The sequence below is a fragment of the Chrysochloris asiatica genome, unplaced genomic scaffold (assembly GCF_000296735.1).
Source record: "Chrysochloris asiatica unplaced genomic scaffold, ChrAsi1.0 scaffold00258, whole genome shotgun sequence".
Taxonomy (NCBI): Eukaryota; Metazoa; Chordata; class Mammalia; order Afrosoricida; family Chrysochloridae; genus Chrysochloris; species Chrysochloris asiatica.
Window position 1 is genome coordinate 1486351 of NW_006408776.1, and position 7790 is coordinate 1494140.

General features: G+C 41.3%; 1 pseudogene; it reads left to right on the forward strand.

The window, feature by feature from the left end:
- The first annotated feature begins 230 nt into the window (after positions 1–230).
- Positions 231–485, forward strand: LOC102812366 (annotated as a pseudogene).
- Positions 486–7790: the final 7305 nt, after the last annotated feature.

Here is a 7790-nt window from a genome sequence, read left to right on the forward strand (position 1 = left end):
GAGTCACCAAGTCTCAAGGGGCTCCTCTAAGATCACACCAGCAGAGGATCTCAAAACTGTGACTAGAGATTGGTGATGGACGCCCAGGTTCCGGGAAGGGGCTGAGCTGAACAAGCTTGAAAAAAGAAGACTGTCTTTTAACCTAAACTGGAGCGCAAAAGTGTTTGTTAAAGAAATGACTTATCTTTATAGACCCTGAGGATAATCCTAGGAACTGTGTTGATTTCATTATGCTGCGACAAAAACCAACCCGACTGGAGCTGAAACTTGATGACATTGAAGAGTTTGAGAATATTCTAAAGGACTTGGAGACCCGCAAGAAACAAAAAGATGTGAAAGTTGTGGGAGGCAGTGATGGAGAAGGAGCCATTGGACTCAGCATTGACCCCAAGAGCCGAGAACAAATGATTAATGATCGAATTGGTTATAAACCCCAACCCAAGCCCCACAACCGATCATCTTAATTTGGAAGTTTTGAATTTTAGACATAGACATGAATTTTGCATGCCAGAGCCCTGGAATGCAGTAAAAGAGGATGGCAGAAGTACAAAAGAGATTGAGAGAATACAGTCCTTGGTCAAGTAAGATGTTTACTTCTTGCAATGAAGCATACTTTTAAGTGGGTTTAATTGTGCTTAACTTTCACTTTAAACCAGAATCTAAATTCTGGTTTGTCTCTGGAAATTTTATTTGACTCTGTAATTTGTCTGATTTTTGTTTTTTAAAATAAATGCATTTTTTGGAAAAAACAAAACTGTGACTGGAACTTATGAGTGCTGAAACCCAAATTATTTTACTTCTTTTGTGTGTCACAAAAAAATCAGGTCACAGAGACTCCTGAGTCCTGGTTAGGGCTTTATTAGTTCTTTCTGGGAGGTCTCCCACCAAGCCTAGTGAAATGAATATTCTTTGTATGATTTAAAATTAGAAAAAGATTCATTCCCCTGGTCAAAATACTCTTTAAGGAAAGAGAGAAAAAAGTTATCTTTTTTCCAGAATCTTAGGATTCAATAAGTCTCTTTAAAATACTCCAAGTATCAGGCAGAGATGATGAGATGGAGAGATGGAGCAGCTGGGGACTTCAGACCCAGAGAGGGAGAGGGGCTGTGTGCTGACGACCCACCAGGAAGGGCAGGCTTGCAGGGTATATACCCTTTGATTGGTTGATGATGCATGGAGGGAATTGTAACCATGGCACTGAAACGATATACTATAGGATGAATGTAAAGCTAATGTTCTCCCATGTAAACTATCACATAATTCACAATAAAATATTAAAAAAAAAAAAAAAATTCTCCAAATATCTCCTTCCAAAGATGTTCTCCACTGCCTTTCCTAATGTTCATCTCTTTGTTTTGTCTTTCTGTCCCCCAACCTCTTCTCACCCTATTTCTCCCTGAACTCTTCCTGGAAAGTGTATCAAATTCTATCCCTAACCTTCCACTGGTAGAATGTTAGGACAGGGAATCATCCTCTTCTTCCATCCCTGCTCACTCGGTACCAGTTCATGGAAAGATGGGATGGATCCAGGGCTAGGAAGGGAAGGATTTATGGCCTTGAGTAACTCCTGGATTCACATCTATCAACAATGACTCTGGCTTTTTCCTTCTCCATCCGAGAGAGTTTAGAATGTAGCGCTACAACATTACCCACAGTCCTATGGCTGGTTTTATTGTCAAACTGGGTGCTGATTGCATTGAAGTGCATTCCATTCGCAGTTTAGATTAGAACAAACCATAAGGAGAAATGCACTTTGAAGATAATAAAATGCCACTCTAAGAAGGAAAGAGACTTCATTCCAGGCCTCTGGCCAAATTCAATGCAGTCTCCTGCTACCACCACCTTCATATTATTCCTCACTCATTAACTACTTGTCTCCTTCAACTTTGAAAATGGAAATTAAAATAAAATGGGCCAAGGAAGAAAGCATGCTTCCACTTCAGACCACATCACGGGTCACTTTGGCATGCCTCGTGTTTGGTTCAAGCCAGAATCATAACCAAGAGCTTTTTCTTGTAAGCTGTAAGCGAAATGATTACGGAGTAGGAAACCATAACTATCACTAAACATATAAATAGATGTTTGTCTTGCTGGTGTACATTCCATGCATTGGGAACTTGAATCGCATTATGTGGCTAATTCTGTCTGAGAATGTGGGCGGTCTTATTAGGAAAAGGTCATGTACTGTGGTGGACGGGCGATTTCAAAGAACACAGGCATCTCTCCCTTTCTCTCAGCTGGACAAACTCTGGTAAGTGAGAAGAACATTGATCTGTGAGCCGCTTCTGACCGTCTGGTATAGGAATGAGGATGCCACATGTTTAGAACTAGGCTCTGGTTTGAAATAAGAAGTGAAATCAATGTGAGTTTCTTTCAGCACACGCTGATATACATTTCACAAGTGTATATCGTTGTCACTTTTTCCTCCTCCCTTGCAATGCTGAGTCCCATCCTTTGAAGACAGTGCATTAAACTTACAGCCACTAACATCAGGGACCATTAGCAAAGAAGATTCTTCTTTCTGGTTGGAGAAGGTTGCTTGGAACCAGATTATGAAAAGACTCTTTGCTAGCTCTCTAGTATGTAAAAGAGGAGCCCTGGTGGCAATGCTTAAATGCTCAGCAACTAACATAAAAGTCAGTGGTTCAAATCGACAAGTCGCTGAACAGGAAACAGACTACTTTACTTCTTTAAAGATCTACAGCCTTGGAAACCCTATGAGGCAGTTCTATTTTGTCCTGTAGGAATCAACTCAATGGCTATGTTTGGTTTACTATTTAGGAACTTAGTGGTTACAAATTGGGCTGCAAACCACAAGGTCACCAGTTCGAAACTACCAGCTGTTCCGCGGGAGAAAGATGAGGCTTTCTGCTTCCATAAAGATTTACAGCCGCCGAAACCCTGTAGGGTCACTATGAGTTGAAACTGACTCCACGACACATAACCACCACCAATATTAAAAAATGTTTTTGAAACAATCTCAAACTTACACAAAAGTTGCACATACAGTCTAAAAGACATTTCCTAGACAATTTGAGAGTAAGTCATTGACTTATAACCTTGATTAAGGACAAAGACATTTTCCTAAGTAATTACTGTTGTTGTTATTGTTAAGTGCCACTGAGTTGGTTCTGACTCATAATGACCCTGCATAGGGTTTCCAAGGAGCGGCTGATGGATTTGAACCACTGACCTTGAAGTTAGCAGTTCAGGACTTAGCCTACAGCACCACACCAAGTCCTTTTAAGTAATCACAACAAGCATCAAAATAAAGAAATTAGCATCAATCTAATTCTCTGACCCATTAAAAGGTCAACAAATAATGTTTTTCTATAGGAAAAAGGAGCTCTAGTAGCTTAGTTGTTACAAAATGGGCTGCGAACCGCAAGATCAGTAGTTTGAAACTACCAGCTGCTCCATGGGAGAAAGATGAGGCGTTCTGCTCCTGTAAAGATTAACAGCCTCGGAAACACTGTGCAGGGTCACTCTGAGTCGGAACCGACTCCACAGTACTTAACAACAACAACATAGGATTAGCATGAAGCAGAATCAACTCAGTGGCAGTGGGTTTGGTTTGGGTTGGTTAATACATATTTTAAGGGGAGCTACTTTGAAACTGCCACGCTTGAACCCACTGATGCTGCCACTTTGCCAATCCATCTCACAGGGGGGTCTTCCTCTTTTTCTCTGACCATCCACCTTACCAGACATGCCTGTTTTGTTCTGTTGTACCTAGGGTCACTATGAGTCAGTACCGACTCAATGGCACCTAACAACAACAACAACAACAACAAACTTTGAAACTGAAGAAGTTCTGGTGGCACAATGATTAAGTGCTTGGCTGCTGTCTGAAACGTTCATGGTTGAAACCAACACACTCGACACGAGGACGACCTGATGCTCTGCTCCTATAAAGGTGGCAGCCTGGAAAACCCGATCGGCCAACTCTTCTCTGTCACACGGCTCCCTGGGAGTCAGAATCAACTCAATGGCTCGCAACAACCGCAACAGCATGTTTGAAACTAAAGGCATGTTGGTTTTATGTGTCATGACAAACCAACATTTTAACTCATCCAAGACTTTGCAGGTAAAAGCTCCAGATCTGATAGGAAAGGAGGCAAAATAAATACAGTCCAATTTGTTATTGTTGTTGCTAAGTGCCGTCAAATCAGTTCTTACGTGTAGTAACCCTATATAGGGTGTCCAAGGCTGTAAATCTTTGTGGGAGCAGAAAGCCTGTTCTTTCTTCTCCAATTTGGAAGGAGCGCTAGAATAATGTCACGGATGGTGTTTCACCAAGAAAGTCCTAAATTGGTGAATTGTAAACAAGCTTGAAGTTTAAAAAATGCAGAGATTACTCCAGAGGGGAGAGTGGGTTCATTGAAAATCCTTTTAATCACTTTGTCACTTCCGGTTTCCATCTGGACATGTGATATAAGATGTGAATGTTTCCTTTATGCTGTAGCATTACTTTGTAATAGATTCAGCCAGCACTTAACTCCTCACAACCTTCCAGAATCCGAAATTGGACTTGAGGAACTTCAAGATTATGCTTGACAAGAAATATATGGATTCCCCCTAGTCAAGAATCACAGTAGTAAGCAGTGTGTGATAAGCTTTTACTAGGAAACCATTGTTGTTGTTGTTGTTGTTGTTAAGTGCCATCAAGTCGGCTCTCATAGCGACCTTATGGTTTCTGAGGAGCAGCTGATGGATTTGAACTGCCAGTATTGTGGTTCAAAGGACCCAGGGTTTCTGAGAAGCAGCTAATGGGTTTGAGCTGCCAACATTGTGGTTCAAATTCCAGTGCTGATGTTATCAAGACTACACAAGGAGTCAGAAAACCATTACATATTGGGAAAGCTAGAGTATACTGGGATCCCAGTGGTATAGTTTTCATTGTCCTATCCTACCTAGCACCTTATATAGAAAGAACATGATCGATGGCCAATAAATGGTATTTGACCTGCCCTTCAGACCTAGAACCAAAGCCTAAAGAAAGTTAGGTCTCCTGATTTCAATGCTAAAAGAATACCATCCCTTTGAAAGACAAAGATCTGGGAGATCCAAATCCACAACCCCTTCACCCCCTCTTGAAGGATTCCCTTGGCTCCCACAGACACTATCTAATAATGCTCCTGTGGTCATTATTCTCACAACTTTCTGGGACCTGATTTTTCCACCTTCTTATTTAGAATGCCCTCTAGAATAGAACCAAGACTTAAGGTTGTTCATCACTGTGGAAAATCTGACACCTCTACAGAAATAGATTCAACAACACTGGTAACATCGATTAAATAAGAAACTCTCTTAATGAATAATCTGCATTTTGAACCCAACACACTCCTCCCTAAAAACGATTTGATTATTCAGTAAAGTTATTTCCCACATGAGGGGAGTTTGATAGGACTATAATTTCTAAATTTTCCAAGGTTTTCTCTCCCTATCCCCACCTTATAGTAATACTTGCCTTGTTTTACTCACATCATTAGTCCTTTATTATTGTTGTTAAGTGTCATCGAGTCAGTTCCAATTCATAGTGACCTTATGCACAGCAGAATGAAACACTGCCCTGTCTTATGCCATCCTCACAATTGTTAGACTTGAGTCCATTGCTGCTTCCATTGGGCCAATTCATCTCATTGGGGATCTTCCTCTTTCTCACTGACTCTGCATTAGTCTTTAAGAAAACACAGTACCTACTGTTAGAGGATCGGACAATGGCTTAGATCATTTCCAAAATGCAGCCAGCAAATTAGAAAGTCTTTGCATGTTCTCTTTTTTTCTTTGAGATTTTCTTTGCTTTGCTAACCACAGTCTCCAGGCTGTTTCTGATACTCAACTTCATAATGCATCCAAATATGTATAATATATTTCTATCTATACACATATATGTAAAAATACACACGTATATATGCATGTATGTGTGTGCGTGAATTATATCCCAGGGAATCTGGCCTGGAGCATCAACAACATCTGCTATGAAGTATTATGGCCACATAACCAAAATTCTGGGGGTGACCACAGTTTCAAGTATCATATTTTCTTGTCAAATTCAGTTTCCGTATTTCCCCCCAGAAAATATCATTTGGAGCATTGTGTAAGAAGGGTGAAGGAAACATAGGATTTCCCTTTTCTACTGAACTTCAGAGAGAATTTGGAAGAGGAGGGAGACAAGTAGAAAACAGTAGAGGAAAAGGTCCCAGCAGTGTCCAAGTTAGTGCCAAGCCAAAATTAAAATAAGAAATCATGGAGGAGGAAGAAAGAAATACTAGCCAGCAGGTTCAAGCAGCTCAGACTAGGATTGCTGACTGAGGTAGGGGTAAGGTCCGCAAAACCACAGTCCAATCCAACAAGTGTTAAGTACGTCGAGTTGGTCCTGACTCACAGTGTCCCTATGTAGGATTTCCAAGGAGCAGTAGGTGTTTAAACCACAGGTCATGCAGTTTGTTGTCTAGAACTTATCATATAGCTCCACACCAGGATTCCAGCTGTAGGCATCAGAAAACTAAAGTTGCTGAATATGATGTTGCAAAAAGAATAAAGATGTGCATCCTCTAGGCCCAGGTAGAATTCACCTGGACTCTTGACTGGATTCTCACTGACTTTTGTTTACTCTTTCTGGATCACTTGTCCCCTTCCTACCCTTACACACACACACAACTACCATAAGGGTACATTTTCACAATTAATATCTTGGGTTGGGGAAGAGAAGAGTGAAATACTTTTTGACTGAGTAATAAACCAAATGCACTGCATTCTGAAGGGAAACACAAACCACAGAGTCATGGAGAGTTAGCTCACTGAACAACCCTCACTCCGAGGTGCTGAGTCACGGCATCACAGAAACAAAGCAGATGGAAAGAACTGAGCATAGTCAGTTCCTGGCTGCTAAAGGATGAGTTCCAGTGTTAAAATATAACCTTGAGTGCTGGCTGGCAAAGGTGATCAGAGTCAGATATGTTATGAAAGGGAAGAGAGTAAGAGGAAGTGTCTGATGGTGCAGTGAAGCGTTAGAAGATTTGGGAAGAGTTTCTTGATGTTTTTTAATGTCTCCAACTCTCTGGCACTAGCTGGACAATGTCATACTTGCCTAAGGTCCTTGGAGGAGAGCAGGAGTTTGTTGAATTCATCTTGACCAACTGTTTTGAAGCAGAACATCTGCCCAGTACCAGGCATTGTGCTAAATCAGTGGTTCTTAAACTTGAGCATACAATACATCACCTGGTGGCTAGACACGACCTGGAGAGTTTCTAACTCTGGGGTGGGACCCAAGACTTCCTAGGGTGTGTGTGTGTGTGTGCAAATGGCTAGGCACTTGACCAATAAGCCCAAACCTTAGCGATTCAAGTCCACCCATAGGCATCTTGGTGATCTATTCTGAAAACCTTCTGAAACGCACAGAGTTGCCATGAATTGAAATATACTCAACAGCAATTGTTTTCTGTTTTTTGGTTTGGGATGCATTCCGAGAATTTCCAGTGAATTTCTGAGTGATACTGATGCTGTGACCTAGTATCAAAATGGTCAAGTCATATCAGAGCCCAAGTTCAAGGGGAAAATGGGAATGAATATCAGTCAGTCTAAGGCTGATCCCTATAAGGTGAAGGGCAAACATAGCTCTACTCTCCAACCTCTCCACCGATTCTGACAGCAGTCATCCCAGACAGGACACTCTTGACTTCTCTTGGGGGTTCAATAATGCACTGCAATGGCCACCCAGAGCTTACAGACCACACTAGCAGTTACGTGGTTTATTAAAGAAGCAGCAGGATACAACTCTAGGATCA